This window comes from Gouania willdenowi, chromosome 6, assembly GCF_900634775.1.
Source record: "Gouania willdenowi chromosome 6, fGouWil2.1, whole genome shotgun sequence".
In the NCBI taxonomy this organism is placed as follows: Eukaryota; Metazoa; Chordata; class Actinopteri; order Blenniiformes; family Gobiesocidae; genus Gouania; species Gouania willdenowi.
In genome coordinates, this window is record NC_041049.1 from 37,985,948 (window position 1) to 38,003,422 (window position 17,475).

Genomic DNA, 17,475 nt, shown 5'->3' on the forward strand with positions numbered 1-17,475 from the left:
GGATTATCTGTTATTTTCTTATAAAAAAAAAAGGGGGTCATTAAAAAACACCACATCCAGAGAGGACACATTGAAAACCTATTTATTATGTTCATACATATATAAAAATAGACATTAGATTTTTTACTATGCACTTATGCACCAAGATAAATGCATTAAATAAATAATAACAAAGTCAGAAACATTAGTAACTTGTCATGCAGTTTGCTGTGCTGTATAGGCTGTATATATATTTATAACACTGCAGAGTACAGAATATGTACACCTCTTTGTACATCCAACCTTCACATACTCATTTGGCCATAATTGACAACTCTCCTTAAGCCCCCATTGTATGAATACATACTTCTGACAGACACTGTATTAGTTTAATTATAAGGCAGAAACTTGATTTTATGTTTCAAACAGAAACCTGCTCTTGTGCCTTGTTTCTAAACACTGTACAAGCTTTTTTGGTGACCTTGCTGAACTGCTGTCTATAATCTGTGTTGATTTTGACTGTATAATTATCTGTGGAGATTTTAACATCCATGTAGACAACCCCAGGCCAGAGGGACCAGAGAACTGTGTTGTGTTCTTGATAACTATGGACTAACTCAGCATGTTACCCAGCCCACTCACAAAAAAGGGCACAATCTGGACTTAATCATCTCTAAAGGTCTAAACAGCTCTGAAGTTGTGGTGATGGAGGTTGCTCTCTCTGATCCTTCCTGTCTTTTCTTTGAGAGTGCTCTCATTGTGACAAACAAGTGCAAACACAGGTTATCAAAAAAAGGTACATCAGCACCAGTGAAATATTTATTCAGGTGTTCTCACTTGGCTCTCACCCAATGAGCTTGTAGATAATTTTAATGATAAAATTGCAAATATTATGGATGTCATTGCCCCCACCAGATTAAAGGTGATCACTGTTGAGAAAAAGAGACCTCCATGAAGAAGTGCCCTACCTGTAAAAGCTGAGAAACGAGTGCAGAAAAGCTGAACGCAGGTGGAGAAAATCAAATCTGCAGGTTCATTATGAAATGTATGAAGAGAGACTGATCATTTATCATTTGGAGCTGGAAAAAAGCAAGGCAGTCATTCTTTTCTGACATCATTGCTACAAAACACCAATAATGCACGTACTTTGTTTGCTACTGTCGAAACGCTAATAAACCCCCCGCATCATTTGCCCCTGAACTCCAATCACACCAAGCATGTAGCGAGTTTGCAACTTTTTTCACTGACAAAATAAAAAAAAGAAATCAGACAATTTATCAGCATAAGCCACCACTATATCTACCTGGTGAAGAATTCAATTTAAGTACCATGTCCATGTTTTACCCAGTCACACACAAAAACTTGAATGACATTTTACACAAGCTGAAATCCACTTCCTGTTGCCTAGATATTCTTCCGACAGGGTTTTTTAAAACCGTCTCAAACTGCTTGATCTCAGACCTTCTGCAGATTATAAATATGTCTCTGCTCTCTGGTTTCTTCCCGCAGGCCTGAAATACAATAGTCATTAAGCCACTTCTAAAAAAGAACAACCCTGACCCTGCCCTAATGAAGAGTGTTGGGAACGTTACTTTAAAAAAGTAATTAGTTATAGTTACTCACTACTTGTTCCAAAAAGTAACTGAGTTAGTAACTGAATTACTCTATCATAAAAGTAACTCATTACCAAGGAAAGTAACTATTTGCGTTACTGTTAAAAAAAAAAGTTGCTATATGTCAAAGAATTCAGATTTTTTAGATGTGTGTCGTTGTCATTAAATTTGAGTTGCTTACAACAAATGTCGACAAAGTCTGCTTTCGGATAACAGTTTATTCAATCAATGCATGTAACGCACTGCATTTAACGTTTAATAACAATAACGGCGTTGTAACAGCATAAAAAGTAACTAGTTAGATTTCCCCGTTACTGAAAAACAAACGCCGTTACCTAACACCGCTATTTTAAACACAGTTATTCCAAACACTGCTAATGACCAACTCCAGACCTATATCAAACCTCCCATAACTAAGCAAAATCATCAAAAAAAACTGTATTCCAACAGTTAAACAATTTTCTGTCACTAAAAAACTGTTTTGACGATTTCCAATCAGGCTTTCATCCAAACCACAGCAATGAGTCAGCACTTGTTAAGGTCATCAATGACATCTACTTAAAGAACAGATAACAGCATAATTTCAGTTTTGGTATTACTGGACCTCAGTGCAGCATTCGACACAGTAGACCATAACATATTACTAGACCAACTGGAAAACTGGGTGGGACTCTCTGGCACGGCACTGAACTGGTTGGAGTCCTATTTAAAAAACAGGGACTACATTGTGTCTATTGGTGATTACAAATCTGAGCCAACAAAAATGGAATGTGGAGTTCCCCAGGGCTCTATTTTGGGCCCCCTACTCTTCATCATTTACATGCATTACATTGACCCACATAGTAAAAAAACAATGGAAAAAGCTACCATAACTTTACAGATGATATGCATATTTACATAAATTTCTCCCCAGGACAATATAGAATACTAAAAACACTAATACATTTCTGTGTTCAAATTAATGATTGGATGTATCTGAATTTTCTTCAGTTAAACAAAGAGAAAACTGAAATTGTAGTCTTTGAAGCCAAAGAAAAAAGACTGAAAGTCAGCACCCAGCTTAAAAAATAAACCACAAATCAAAGTAGAAATCTCGGTGTCATCATGGACTAAATTTCAAAAGCCACATAAAGATAGTTACAAAATCAGCTAACCTAAAGAACATATCAAGGATCAAAGGACTAATGTCACAGCAGGACCTTAAAAAACTTCATTCATTCATCTTTAGTAGGCTTCCAATCAATCAGAGAATTTACCACAAAATACTGCTGCTGGCTTATAAAGCACTAAATGGTACAGGACCAAAATATATCTCAGACCTTCTGCTCCAATATCAACCTCTCAGAGGTCTCAGGTCATCTGGGACAAACCTACTTTATATTCCGAGAACAAAAACAAAACACAGAGAAGCAGCTGTTTTTTTTAATGCTCCTCATCAGTGAAACAAACTCTCAGAAAACTACAAAAATACATTGTATATATTATATATAATATTTATATATACAGTGTAATATAATGTATATATTATAATTATTTATGATATGTCCTGACACAAATAATAAATTGCATTTTTAATACTTTTAGGAGGTTATGATAATAAACCTAATAAAGGGTCAGACGTCGTTGATAGGAGGCTTTTTATTATAGTTGCAAATCTAGTTTTGACTTTCAAATGAGAGAGCAGGAGAGGAAAAGTGTGGCCTCATCATTGTGTGACACAAAAGCCTTCCGATTGGCTCCAGGATGCACTGTTAAGCTCCGCCCCTTTGTTTTTATCTTTCCTGTTTGTAACTTTAAACTTTGGGATTTTTTCCCACCCTGAGCTGCTTTTATTTCTTCCTGTTCAGTGTTTGTTTGTGTGTGTGTGTGTGTGTGTGTGTGTGTGTGTGTGTGTGTGTGTACCTGTCCAACAGGTTAAACTGCAAGGGAAATGCTTCAAACAAACATGATTTAAAGTTTCTAAAGAAGTTATTCTGCTCTGTGAAAACGTTCATCAGAACATCTTCATCATGGGGTGAGTGTATGAGATGTTCTCTCAAGGACCGTTTCAATGTACATCAGTGTTTCCCAAACTGTTCCCAGTCCCGTACCCCTACAATGTAGCCCAACGGTGAGATGCGTCTCTGAATTTTACTTATCCTGTTTAGGAATAATATTTCATATTGTAAGGGCCATAAAGATACTATTTTAAAAATAGTAATATTTGTGTTTAAATATTAACATTTTTTTGGAATGATATGTTTAAGTTTATCATAATTCATATATTTTATATCAATTTAAAATGCATAAATTAGGGATGTGCTTGTGTGTTTAAAACGTATTATATTTGCTGACTGTGTTATGACGTCACTCCTAACTTTCAACGGTGATTCGATGTATCGTCAATCATGTGTTTCTTTTCCTTTTTAAGCTGAATAAGTGATGGAAGCAACACAGTCTTTTGACCGTGCTTCAGACTTTGTGATCTTTCTCTTATTTTTTCAACTAAAAAGTTTAAAACCAGAAAGAGGTTGTCATGTCTCGTTGCTCGCGTCAGAAATGTGGTATTAAAGATTCGGTTTACACGGTGGTACATGAGAGGAACGAGCCGAGTGCCACTTCATAAGTCAAAAGACTAGCTAACGAGCTACCGCGCTGCACGGCACGATGTGGATTACGTGACTGGCTGCGCGCTGCAGAGACACAGGTGCATGAACGGATGCTACCGTGACGTGTTTCCAAGACAAGGTACTGTGAAATCTTCCGTCAAAACTCGTCTGATGTGAGACCTGACGTGATCCCTGCATGAAAACGGAGCTGGCCCAAAATTTAAAGGAAAATATTAGGTGTAATTTCCAGCTGAAAATACCTCCATGAAAGTTCAGGTGCATAGCACAGAGAAGAAAAAAAGTTTGCAGCTTTGTCACGTAAATTAAAAGAAGTGGAAATGTTGATGTCAGATGCTCAAAATGTTGGAATTGTAAATGATGCTATGGAAAAAGACTTTGCAATTTTTTTCATTGAGTTTTGTTGCCTCAATAATGATGTTGCCAGTTTTCTTACTGAAGATGAAAAAATGGTTGATCAGGAGAAATGGTTCGAACCAAAAATGGCAGCCATTAGAGACTTTATGAAAACAGTTAAGGCATGGATTGCAGATGTACTGTATATCAGTCAGTGCTGAAAAACGGATGTGACGTGGAAGCAATGCAAGATTTTGTAAATCCAAGTGACAGCGTCTCACAAGCTGGATTCAGGGATGCTGAACGTGCACAAACATGTGGTTCACAAGTGAATCAAATAACAACATCATCACGACTATCATCAACACGTATTAAACAAGAAGCAGAACATGCAGCACTACTTGAACGTGTTGCTGCACAAAAAAAAGGCAGCAGCTTGAGATTGAAATGGCAAAACTTAAATTAGCAAAGGAAGAACTTGAGATGGAAACCGCTTTGGCAAAAAGCAGTGCAAAATTAAAAGTGTTTAAAGAGTACGAGAGTACAGAAGATGGTTTAAGTAGCCATGCAATAAAACAAAAATCACAAAGCATGAACACAAAAAACACAAATATAGCTGTGCTTTCTCCAACAGACAGAGCAAGCCTTCATGCACCATCAGGAATGTTGCAAACTGTGGATCCTCAAGACACAATTAATAATGCACAAATAAAAAGAAATGATGACATACTAAAGGTTATGGAAAATTAAAATGTAATTACTGAGCTACTGGTAAAACAACAGAAGCAATCTCAGCTGCCAATGAAGGATATTCCAGTTTTCAAAGGTGACGCTCTACAATATAAGTCATTCATCAGAGCATTTCAACATTCAATAGAACAAAAGACAGACAATGATCAAGATAAACTCTATTTTTTGGAACAATTTACAGCCGGTGAACCTCAAGAGCTAGTTCGAAGCTGTGTTCACATGTCACCTGATAAAGGATACCATGAAGCTAAAAGATTACTTCACAGACATTATGGGGACGAATTACACATCGCCAGTGCTTACATCGATAGAGCATTAAAGTGGCCACAAATTAAGGCAGATGATGGAAAAGCATTAAGTAACTACGCAATGTTTTTGGTTGGATGTCACAACACTATGGAGGACATAGAATATTTGGAGGAGATGGACAATCCTACCAATTTACGGACAGTGGTGTCCAAACTTCCCCACAAAATGAAAGAACGTTGGCGTGCTGAAACTTACGATATTAAAGAACGAAAAAATAAAAGAGCAAAGTTTGCCGATTTGGTTAAATATATAGACCGCCAAGCAAAAATAGCATTAGACCCCCTCTTTGGTAATATACCAGACAGTCGAACGGCTCCAGCTGGAAAAACTGAGCAAAAAGAAAAACATTATGCAAAGAGAGAGGTCCACGGAAGCAGTTTTGCAACTAATGTCTCAGCTGAAAGTAAGCAGTTTCCAAGTACACGTGTAAAGACAGCAGACTCAAACAAAGTAGAAAGTGCATTTGATAAACCATGTTTGTACTGCCAGCAATTTCATACTTTGGCTTCATGCAGCAAAATAAAATGTCAACCACACAAAGAGCATTTGGAGTTTTTGAAGTCAAAGGGCCTATGTTTTGGATGCTTAATTCCTGGTCATCTCAGTAAGTTCTGCAAAAGAAAATTAGAGTGTAAAGACTGTGCATTAAAACATCCAGATATTCTACACATTGCAAAATCAGAAGGCACTGTCTCACCTGAAAGGAATGGTGGTGTAAATGGAAACTTAGCTGAGAAAAGCAATGGTGCTCGTGGAACTGAAGTATCATGTGCTCAGGTTTCTATCCCAAAAGAGTCCCGTACCCTCACGGGGGCCGGGGAATCTGAATCTGTGCTGCCAATAGTGCCGGTAAAAATTAAATCAAAGAAAAGCAACTAATATGTGGAAACATGTGTTTTTATAGATCCAGGAAGCACAGCAACATTCTGCACAGGTGAACTTCAAAGGAAGATGAACATTAAAGGAAAGCCCACACGGAAGCGCTACAACAGCGAGACTGCACCATTTTTCCGATGCCTCAGAGTATGCATATGGAACAGTCTTTTATCTACTGCAAGAAAACAAGCAAGGAAAGAAACATTGCTCCTTTTTGATGGGAAAAGCAAGAGTTGCACCACTCAAACAAGTCACAATTCCCTGGCTCGAATTGACAGCAGCAGTTACCGCGGTGAAAGTAGACAAGATGTTACGTCAAGAACTTCAAAGTTCATTACAACCATCCATCTTTTGGACAGACAGCACAACCGTGCTCAGGTACATTGACAGTGAAAGTGCTCGGTTCAAAACATTCGTTGCAAACAGAGTCACACTTATCTGAGAAGCAACAAAGCCTTCCCAATGGAAATATGTTGGAACATCAGAAAATCCTGCAGATCAAGCTAGCAGAGGCCTCAGGGCAAAAAGTTTGTTAAAAGGAGGAACATGGATTCAAGGACCAGACTTTTTGTTAAACAAAGAGTGTGACTGGCCAACTCAACCTGTGCAAAGAAAAGAAAGTCTTCAAGATGACCCAGAGGTCAAAAACACAGGAACGGTCAACGCAATCAAAGCTGAAGAAAATGTGGAAGCTATGAACAAACTGATAAACTATTACTCGGACTGGTATAAACTAAAAAGGTCAGTTGCCTGGATGTTAAAGCTAAAGAAGACCTCAGAGCACCTAAAGAATGAAAGAAAAACATTCTCAAAGGCAATCAGTGAAACTGAAAAGGAACCGCAAAAACAAAGGTCAAAGTTAAAACATCACATGGAAAAATGTCGAAAAACAGAACAAAACTCAATCACCTTGGATGATCTGATTGCAGCAGAAGCAGAAATAATTCACTTCAGCCAAAGACAACATTTTGAAGAGGAGATTAAAGCTTTAAAAAGGGGCAACCAAGTCAGTTGCAACAGTCAGCTCTGCAAATTAGATCCAATTCTTCAAGAAGGCACTTTGAGAGTTGGTGGAAGACTCAATAAGTCAGCCATGCCAGTAAATGCAAAACACCCAGTTATACTCTCTAAGCACAGTAGAGTTTCCGCATTGATCATGACAGACATACACCAAAGAACAGGACACTGGACGAAGTTATGTCTTGGCACAACTAAGGTGCAAATATTGGATCCCTCAAGCCAATTCTGCTATTCGGAAGTTAATAAACAAGTGTACAGTGTGCCGCAGGAACAATGGTAAAGTTGGAGAGCAAAAGATGGCAAACCTGCCCGAAGATCGCCTTTTGCCTGATAAACCGCCTTTCACGAACACTGGTGTCGATTACTTTGGACCCTTTGATGTGAAGCGGGGCTGCACTCCAGTAAAGAGATATGGTGTACTGTTTACTTGCCTCACTCTCAGAGCAGTACATATTGAAATTGCAGATAGCCTGGACACAGACTCGTGCATCAATGCAATCCGACGTTTTATAAGCAGAAGAGGTCCACCCACCTCATGCGCTCTGACAATGGCACAAACTTTGTTGGCTCGGACAGGATGATGAGAGAGGCAATTTAACATCTGAACTAGATTGAAAGATTATTGCAAACAAAAGGAATAAAGTGGATATTCAACAGCCCTGCAGCTTCCCATCATGGTGGGATTTGGGAAAGGCAGATTCGTACAGTCCGAAGAATAATCAGCTCGCTGGTGAAAGAACAAACTGTGAATGATGATTGTCTTCAGACCATCATGTGTGAAGTTGAGAGCATCATCAATGGCACGCCACTCACAAGCATCTCAGATGACGTAAATGACGTTGAACCTCTCACACCGAATCATTTATTGTTGCTGAACTCACAACCCAACATGCCTCCAGGGAGCTTCAGCAAGGAAGACACTTACACAAAAAGGCGATGGAAGCAAGTCCAATATCTCACAGACTTATTCTGGACAAGGTGGACCAAGGAGTACCTTTCTCTTCTCCAAGAACGTCAGAAGTGGTCGAGTTCAAGAAGAAACTTTGTGGCCGGAGATGTTGTACTGCTAGTCGACAGTTCTTCTCCACGCAATTCCTGGCTTATGGGGAGAGTAATCGAAACACTACCAGATTCCAGCAGCTTGGTGCGCAGAGTGAAGATCAAAACCAAGACCAGTATCTTGGAAAGACCCATTACCAAACTGTGTTTGTTAGAGGAGGCAGCGTCGGCAGAGAAGCCTGCAGAAGACTAAGAGAAATGAGGAAATAAGTTTGTTTTACATATGTTTAAGTTTAACAGTTCATGGACATTATGAAAGATTTAAATGCAAATGTTTAAGTTTCAATTGTTTAACTTTCCAGTATTAAACAATTGGGGGCCGGGTAATGTAAGGGCCATAAAGATACTATTCTAAAAATAGTAATATTTGTGTTTAAATATTAACATTTTTTGGAATGATATGTTTAAGTTTATCATAATTCATATGTTTTATATCAGTTTAAAATGCATAATTTAGGGATGTGCTTGTGTGTTTAAAACGTTTTATATTTGCTGACTGTGTTATGACGTCACTCCTAACTTTCAACGGTGATTGGATGTAACTTACCTCAATCATGTGTTTCTTTTCTTTTTTGAGCCGAATAAGTGATGGAAGCAACACAGTCTTTTGACCGTGCTTCAGACTTTGTGATCTTTTTCTTATTTTTTCAACTAAAAAGTTTAAAACCAGAAAGAGGTTGTCATGTCTCGTTGCTCGCGTCAGAAACGTGGTGTTAAAGATTCGGTTTACACGGTGGTACATGAGAGGAACAAGCCGAGTGCCACTTCACATATTAATAAAATAATAATCTGTAAGCACACGATAAAACATCGTATTTAGAATTTTCACTCATTTTATTTAAAGGTCTAGTATTATGCTATTTTTCATGGAGGTTTTTCCCCATTTGTTCTAAGAACCCCAACAACATAGTATTTGAGGTCATACTAGTCATACCAGCCTGTCTTTGGGCGGTCTTGTTTGATCTTGGAAGCTAAGCAGGTCTGTGCCTGGTTAGTATTTGGATGGGAGATCATGGAGAATTCCATTTGCCACAGTAGCCCAGTGGTATCTGTCATTGTGTCCTTGGGCAAGACACTTCACCTACATTGCCTAGTATTAATGTAGTATATAAGTGAGTGTTTGTGGTGGTCGGAGGGGCCGATGGCGCACTATGGCAGCCTCGCTTCCGTCAGTCTGCCCCAGGGAAGCTGTGGCTACAATAGTGGCTTACCACCACTAAGTGTGGAGTGAAAGAGTAATGCCTTAATTCTGTAAAGTGCTTTGAGTGTCTATGATAAAGCGATTTATAAAAACCAATACATTATTATTATTTTCCCAAACTCGCCTGTTTTCTGGAGCCCTCTGAAAGGTAACTTTCATGACACTTCTAAAAACAGGCTGTTTTGGGTCTTTCATGCATATGCATGAGTGGGCATGCCTGCAGACGCAGAGATCATGCCTCGCTCTTGGAGAGGGTGATCAGTTTTCACCATCGTGATTGTCTTTTGCTATGCACACACTCTTGTTATTGTCTTCAGCCAAAAAACTGCACATTACAGTAAAACACATTGTTATTCTGAGTTCAACAAACACTGTTTCAAGTACTCACCAGAGCTGCTACGTCGCTTTCTTGTCATCTGCACTACTATGACCACAGGAATTGTCCATTTAAGATGATAGTTCACTGTTTTGTGCTACCGCTGTGTCGCAATGGGTCACAAACGTCAGATCATGTCAAAGGTGATATACAGGTAATGGCTACTAAAAATGGAACTGATTGTGAGCGATCACACTGCACTTCGGATTATCTATATACTGGGTAGTCTATATAATGAAAGTATATACAGTATAACTAGCCTACTGGCAATTTCAGTGATGAAAAAACATCTTTCATCAGCCTGAAACCGTGAAATACAACTCACTACAACTTGGCCAGTGGCCATACCAGCCTGTCATTGCCCGATCCCGTTAGATCTCGGAAGCTAAGCAGGTCTGGGCCTGGTTAGTAGTTGGATGGGAGACCACTGAGAATTCCAGGTGCCACAGTGGGGTGGCAGTCACCCAGTGGGATCTGTCATTGTGCCCTTGGGCAAGGTACTTCACCTACATTGCCTAGTATGAATGTAGTGTGTGAGTGAGTGTTGGTGGTGGTCGGAGGGGCCGATGGCGCACTATGGCAGCCTCGCTTCCGTCAGTCTGCCCCAGGGCAGCTGTGGCTACAATAGTAGTTTACCACCACTAAGTGTGGAGTGAAAGAATAATGCCTTAATTCTGTAAAGCGACTTTGAGTGTCTATGATAAAGCACTATATAAAACTGATGCATTATTATTATTATTAATGAGGCAGCTGATGATGGTCAGTCTGCCAACAAAGATGATGGTGAACTTTTACAGCTCCATCATTCAGTCCATCCTCTGCTCCTCAATCACCATCTGGTATGCGGCAGCTAACTTTATCGGTGCTTAGCACCAGATCAGTGAGAAAGTCAGAGAATTCAGAAAGAAACTCTGAATATGGACCAGGAGGATGGTAAACTATAACCAGTTTACCATCCTTGTGTTTTATTTTTGGGATTACAAATTCCAAGAGAGAGGCTTTCAAATAAAATGTGGTTAAGTTTGGTTTTTATGGGTGACTGACGACTGACAAGCTTGAGTGAAAAACTGCTACCACTCCCCCTCCCCAACCACTCTCACAGGGAACGTGGTGGTTATCATAATTTCCTCATTAAGAAACACATAATTTTAACTTTTGAGTTAGGTCTCAGTGAGGCATAATAAACCTAATTGATGGTTAGTTATAAGATCAATTAGCATCTGACGGTGAGCGGGATGCCGCTGGCCGCGAGGGACCCTGGCATGCAAGCGGTTCTGCATCAGGCGGAGTAGAGCAGTGTTTGTCGATGGCCGTAGGACTGTTTGTGGAACCAGAGTGCCTCTGTACCGCTGCTCTGAGAAGTTTTCAACGGGCTATGGAGGATTTGGATCGATGGGATTTCAGTCCCAGTTGTGGTTTTCCTGGTAGTTGTTTCAGTTGACTCAATTGGACTGAGTTTGTCTCCATTTTCGTATGAGAGAGCTTTAAAATTATTATGGAGAGTAAGCAAAGGAGAGACACCATTTTCCATGTTTTTCTCTCATCCCATGACGGTTGGCGCAGCATTGAACAGGACAGTTGTGAACCCGGATTCTCCCAGGGAACTGTATCGTTGTCACGTAGAGGACTATGGAAGAAAGACGACAGTGTTATTGACTGTTGTACGATCATGTCTGTGTACTTGGTGAGTAGCTCATCTTTCTTTTTTAGTTCATTAAAAAGGCTAAGAAAACTTTCCCGTAGATTGGTAATTGCCTTGATGGCGTTTAGTAATAAAATGTCTATCTCTGACGGTGGCAACGAAGCGGCGTCTCCACGGTCTGTAGATGCAGCCATTTTGGCCTGATGCACGGAGGCTCCTGACGACTGCTCTATTTATATTCTAGTTTACATTTTTTTTTTTATTCACGTACCCCCCATGACACTTTGGGTACCCCAGGATGTACCCGTACCCCAATTTGGGAACCTAGGCTCTACATCAAATCCACTAACCCTACCCAAGGGTGAATTGATATTTTGATTATTTGTTTTAAATATAACATAATTATAAATGATTTATTCTTCCATTTTCGCTACAGTACCTATAAGTTTGAAAGTGTAAGCATTTTGTGCTTTTCATAGCCCAAATGACTAAACATCGCTATTTCCTGGTACGGCAGAGATGCTGCACAATCTCACTCCGCTGTACGGCAGGAGGAGGCCACACCCTCTCCGAAAAGCACATTGCTGCTCTGCTTCTGTTCCCATAGCGTGTTTTTATGTATTTGCAAATGCGCAGTCAGTTCCCCCAGATGAAAACCATTTACCTAAAAAGGCAGCTCTCTACGCTGCCTTTGGACGTAACCGCACTATGCTAAATGCTATACATACGTTCAGGGTACATTAGTGAATTGATAAAGTGAGGCTGCTGCTACATTCTAGTGAGTCGGCGGGATAACACTATAGGCAGGATGATTGCGCTAAAGATGATAGACTTTCTTTTGAGGAAAAATGACAGCTTTTAAAAGATGGGAGACCAACACCTGAGCTACCAGACCTTCAGCAAAGGAAAGGTCAGAAAATTGTTTGCACTTTCCACAGTGAATGCTACAAAAGGAAGGTTTGGCTTTTTGGGTGCGCCTCACTGATGCTGTTCCAAGTTGTTGTTGTTGTTGTCATTTTCTCCATGTTTCTGTGTTTCCAACACAAACAACGGATGCGCTGCCGTGTCATGAGATATACATATCTTGTTGGGAGAGTATGGAGGCTGCTATTGAATAATTGTTTATGTTTCTTTAATGGTGTTTTAGATGTTGATTTTGTTACATTAACACTTGCCAGCAGAAACATATGGCATTGACATTGGTGTTGACATAAGTGGTCTCGATTTTCATCGCCCTGCCTATCCAACCCTAGTGCTCACGGCACGTCACTGATAATCATACACCTATAATGAAGATGAAGTCAAGGAATGGATTTAACACCATTTATTACAGTTACGATTTACGACTGAGTGAGACACTATTTTGGCGCCGGCTCCAAGCTCCTTCAAGAGGAAGAGAGCAAGCTTTGGCTTTTCTCCCCGGTTTTATCTCCTTCGCCCCTCCTCTCCCTTCGGGCCCCCCATCCATGTAACCTGTATCAGTGATCAATGTGTCTGGGATGGGTGTGTAGCTGAGTTAGTTACATGACTTGCTATATGTGAAGCTAAATGTAGTGGGCAAACAGTGTCCTTAAATATCCCTCAAAATTCAACCATACGTCTGACCTTGACCATTCAAACATTGTTGGTAAGCTACTAATCATGGCTATAAGCATGTAAATTGGTGTGTTTCCTGCAATAAGCAGTGATATGTAATATATCTCTTTAAAAAGTTAGAGTGACATGTTCTTTGTAGACCATAGGTTGAAGTGTATGAAATGTCAGCCATAGAAAGCTGATTACGTATAGAGACAGGTTTGAGCCTCCTCGGGCCTTCCTATAATTTTTTATGATTTTTTTTAAATTTAGTGAGAAAACATCTAATGCTCACAAGTAGGTGAAGGAGATAGGATGGCGAGCAGTAGATTAGTAACTAACCTTACATTACCTAACTACCTCCAGCTGATGATCATAGTTCACACTCTTTGTTTTAATAAATCTAAATTCACTCCTAATGCTAATTCAGACTTTCATTAAACTGACGTGTGTGAGAGGAAAAGTGAAAGCCGGAATGGTTTGTAAACATTTATTCTGTTGTTGTGAGCTAATATTTACACATTGAATCAATGTTCTGTATTTACTGTTCCCACTCTATTGTGTTCATCTTTTAACAGAACAACATGCTAACCCCAACATATTAACCCCTTCATGCTATCCCCAACAAGTTAACCCCAGCATGTTAACCCTAGCATTCTAACCCTTGCAAAATGCATGCTAGCTGTCTGTGGTTTTGTTGCTGAGAGGAGTGTTCTCAGAGGTTCCAGGTGGTCTGAGGCTGAGCGCGGAGCCTTGGACCTCTGCCAGGACTGTATGAATAGAAGAGGCTGCAGAGTATTGTTCTACCTCTGAAACACACGGTGTTTATAGGACATGGAGAAGGGTCCAACCCATCCAACCACTGGGCCTTAGACAATGGAAAGTCTGAGGAACGACTGGGAGTGTAAACACAAGCTTTCCTGTTTAAACTGAGGAGGAGAAGGAGGAAGAGGAAACTCATTCTGTGCCTCAAAGGTTATGTTTTAATGTTAGAATGAAGTGATTCCCATCAGTTATTACTATCTGCATTAAAGTCATTAGTTTAATCTACTGTGGCTTTAGTAAAGGCTTAAATAAAGGGTTTAGTAAATGGTTTAATAAAAGGGTCTAGTGACGGGTTTAATAAAGGCTTTAGTAAAGGGTTTAAGAAAGGGTTTAGTCAAGGCTTAAGGCTTTAATAAAAGGTTTATCAAAGGCTTTAGTAAAAGCTTTAATTAAGGGTAGTAACAGGTTTAATAAAGGTTTTGGTAAAGGGTTTAATAAAGGGTTTATTAAAGGCTTAAGAGTTTAGTAAAGGTCGTAATAAATGGTTTAGTAAAGGCTTTAATAAAGGCTTTTGATGTTTTTCCTCTTGGTTCGTTAATTTAAATAGTAACATTTGAACTGTGTTGGATTGGTTCCTGTCCTGCGCACTCACACGCACGCACGCACGCGCACACACGCACACATACACATACACACACACGCACACGCACACGCACACACACACGCACACACACACGCACACACACACGCGCACACGCACAAAATCATAGTGGACCGCCACTGCCCAGTCATGGAGACGAAGGAGGAAGTGGTCTGTGACCCGAGATTTAAAGTAAGTTTGGAATCACGGGAATAATATTAAATAACCATGAAATATGAACTTAAATGACTTTTAGCTGTTTTTTTTTAACCCAAACAAACTGTGACACGGTGACGTCATGAACCCGGAACCGGAAGTAGCACGCTCAATTCCGCGCTCTTACCGAGGGAGCCGTGATTATAAAATTAATGTTTTAATGTTTTGACCGTTTTGCTTCACCAAATTACTCCAAAATAACAGATGCACACACTTGGGGTATTTGGAACCCGTTGTTTCAGGTCGAACTCATACCGCATCAGGGAGATATTTGCTCGACACATACACACATGCACACAGATGCTTCCGTCATTATAGTTTAGATAGACTAGTACAGTGCCCGTCGGAAGTATGTATTCAGATACAACTTAAGTAAAGTTGTCCGTTGTGACCAAATGAGTGTGTTTGAAGGGTGGTTGTACAAAGAGGCGTACATACTCGGTACATAGGGGTATATTTGCGGGTGCAAAGTAAAAAAGCGTGTGTGATTTCCCTGGTTTAATTATACTAGTACAGTGCCCGTCAGAAGTATGCATTCGTGTGGGAGCATAATGGGTATATTTGCAGGTGCAAAATGTGGGTGCAATTTTCCTGGTTTAATGTCATCATTGTGTTTTTTTAATCTTTTAGTTGTCTTTTTGCGCATTTTTTGTACAATTATTGTTTTTTTGCCATTGTAGTGTGATTCTGGAGTCATTTGGTGTATTTTTTGTATAAATATTGTTTATTTTTTGTTTTGTTTTACTCATTTAGTATATTTTTATTATAAATACTGTGTGTGTGTGTCTCTCCATCCATCTCCTCCGTGTGTTATCTCTCGTGCGCGTCTTGCACATAATCCGTTGCAGGTTGTTAAGAGAGACACAGAAGTACCACAAAAAATAAACGTTTTGTAACACCAACTCTCTAAACGGCTCTGTGTAAGTTCAGTATTTTCATCCCGGTGTAGTGCACGAACGTGCATCAGCCGTGTGTGTGTGTGTTTACATTGTAGCTGCTAGCATCTTTCTTAGCACTTAGAATAATATAAGAAAAACTCACCCTTGCGCAGAACAAACAATCATAGTGGAGCCATTATTATTATTATTATTATAATTACTTCAGCCACTGCTTGTTACAGAAAAACTTAACATTGACGCTAAAACATTTTGCAAATATATCTCAAGTCACTGTCAATCTTTACTTCATACAAAACTACAGTACGCCAGTTAAGTCAACTATTCATCAGCATGCATGGCTATGCTGTACAGAGAAAGTTGGTCACACCAGTGCCACCACTGGATAAGTTTGAGTAGAGCCCTGATGATAATATACAAAAAATAGTATTAGCGAAAATAGTAACAGTAATAATAGTAACAGTAATAATAGTAATAATAATAATAATAATAATAATAATAACAAGTAATATAATAAGAATCTAGTAACAATAATATGATAAACAACAATTATGAAAAATATTAAATAATGATATAATATGATGATAATATAGCAATGCTAATAATACAATGATATATAAAATATGATAATATAGCAATGCTAATAATACAATGAGAATACCAGTAACTATAATATAAAATATTAATAATTAAAAAGGAGTTTAAAAAAATAATGGTCATAATAATAATAATAATAATAATAATGGCAATAACAAAATAAAAAGAATCCAGTAACTGTAATACAATAATAAACATAAAATAATAAGGTAATAGCAATATTAATAATAATACAATGAGAATACCAGACTATAAGATAAAATAATAAAAAAAGAATAATTTAAGAATAACAATAACAATACAGTAATAGTGCAATTAGATAGAGATATAATATTAATAGTGAAAGTAGTAATAGTAATGGTTATAAAAAATAATAATTAAGAATAGCAATAACAATAATAAAGTAGTAGTACAATTAGATAGGGATATAATATTAATAGTAGAAGTAGTAATAGTTATAATAATAATAGCAATAAAATATAATGAGAATCCAGTAACTAATATAAAATAATAAATATTAAATGAGGTAATAGCAATAATATAATAACAATAATAGAGTAGTAGTACAATTATAAAATAATAATAGCAATAACAAAATACTATAATGAGAATCTAGTAACTATAATACAATAATAAAAATAAAAAATATAAAATAATGAGGTAATAGCAATAATACAATGAGAATACCAGTAACTATAAGATAAAATAATAATAAGAAAGACTAATATGTAGTCACATCATTCATCTCTCCTTCTTTAGATGCAACGTCTAGGTTTATTACCTCGAGCACCATGTGATAAGCTTTAGCTTAGCTTAGCTTTCTTAACTGCCGACATTAGAACTATGTGCATGTTAACACGAACTTTGCGGGTCTTTCTGCTATAAATGACTTGACTTCTCCAGCGTGTGATGCTCTGCTCCGGAGTAAAAGCCTCACATGCTTTTGTTTTTGCTTATGTGGTGAAAATATGAGCGTTTATAATGCTGTGTTCACGGATAAACATGCATGTTTACTTACC

The 17,475-nt window shown here is 38.5% G+C and overlaps 1 pseudogene; it reads left to right on the plus strand.

Annotated features, from left to right (window-relative positions):
• The first annotated feature begins 10,459 nt into the window (after window positions 1–10,459).
• On the plus strand, window positions 10,460–10,577 carry LOC114466304 (uncharacterized; annotated as a pseudogene).
• The last annotated feature ends 6,898 nt before the right edge of the window (window positions 10,578–17,475 follow it).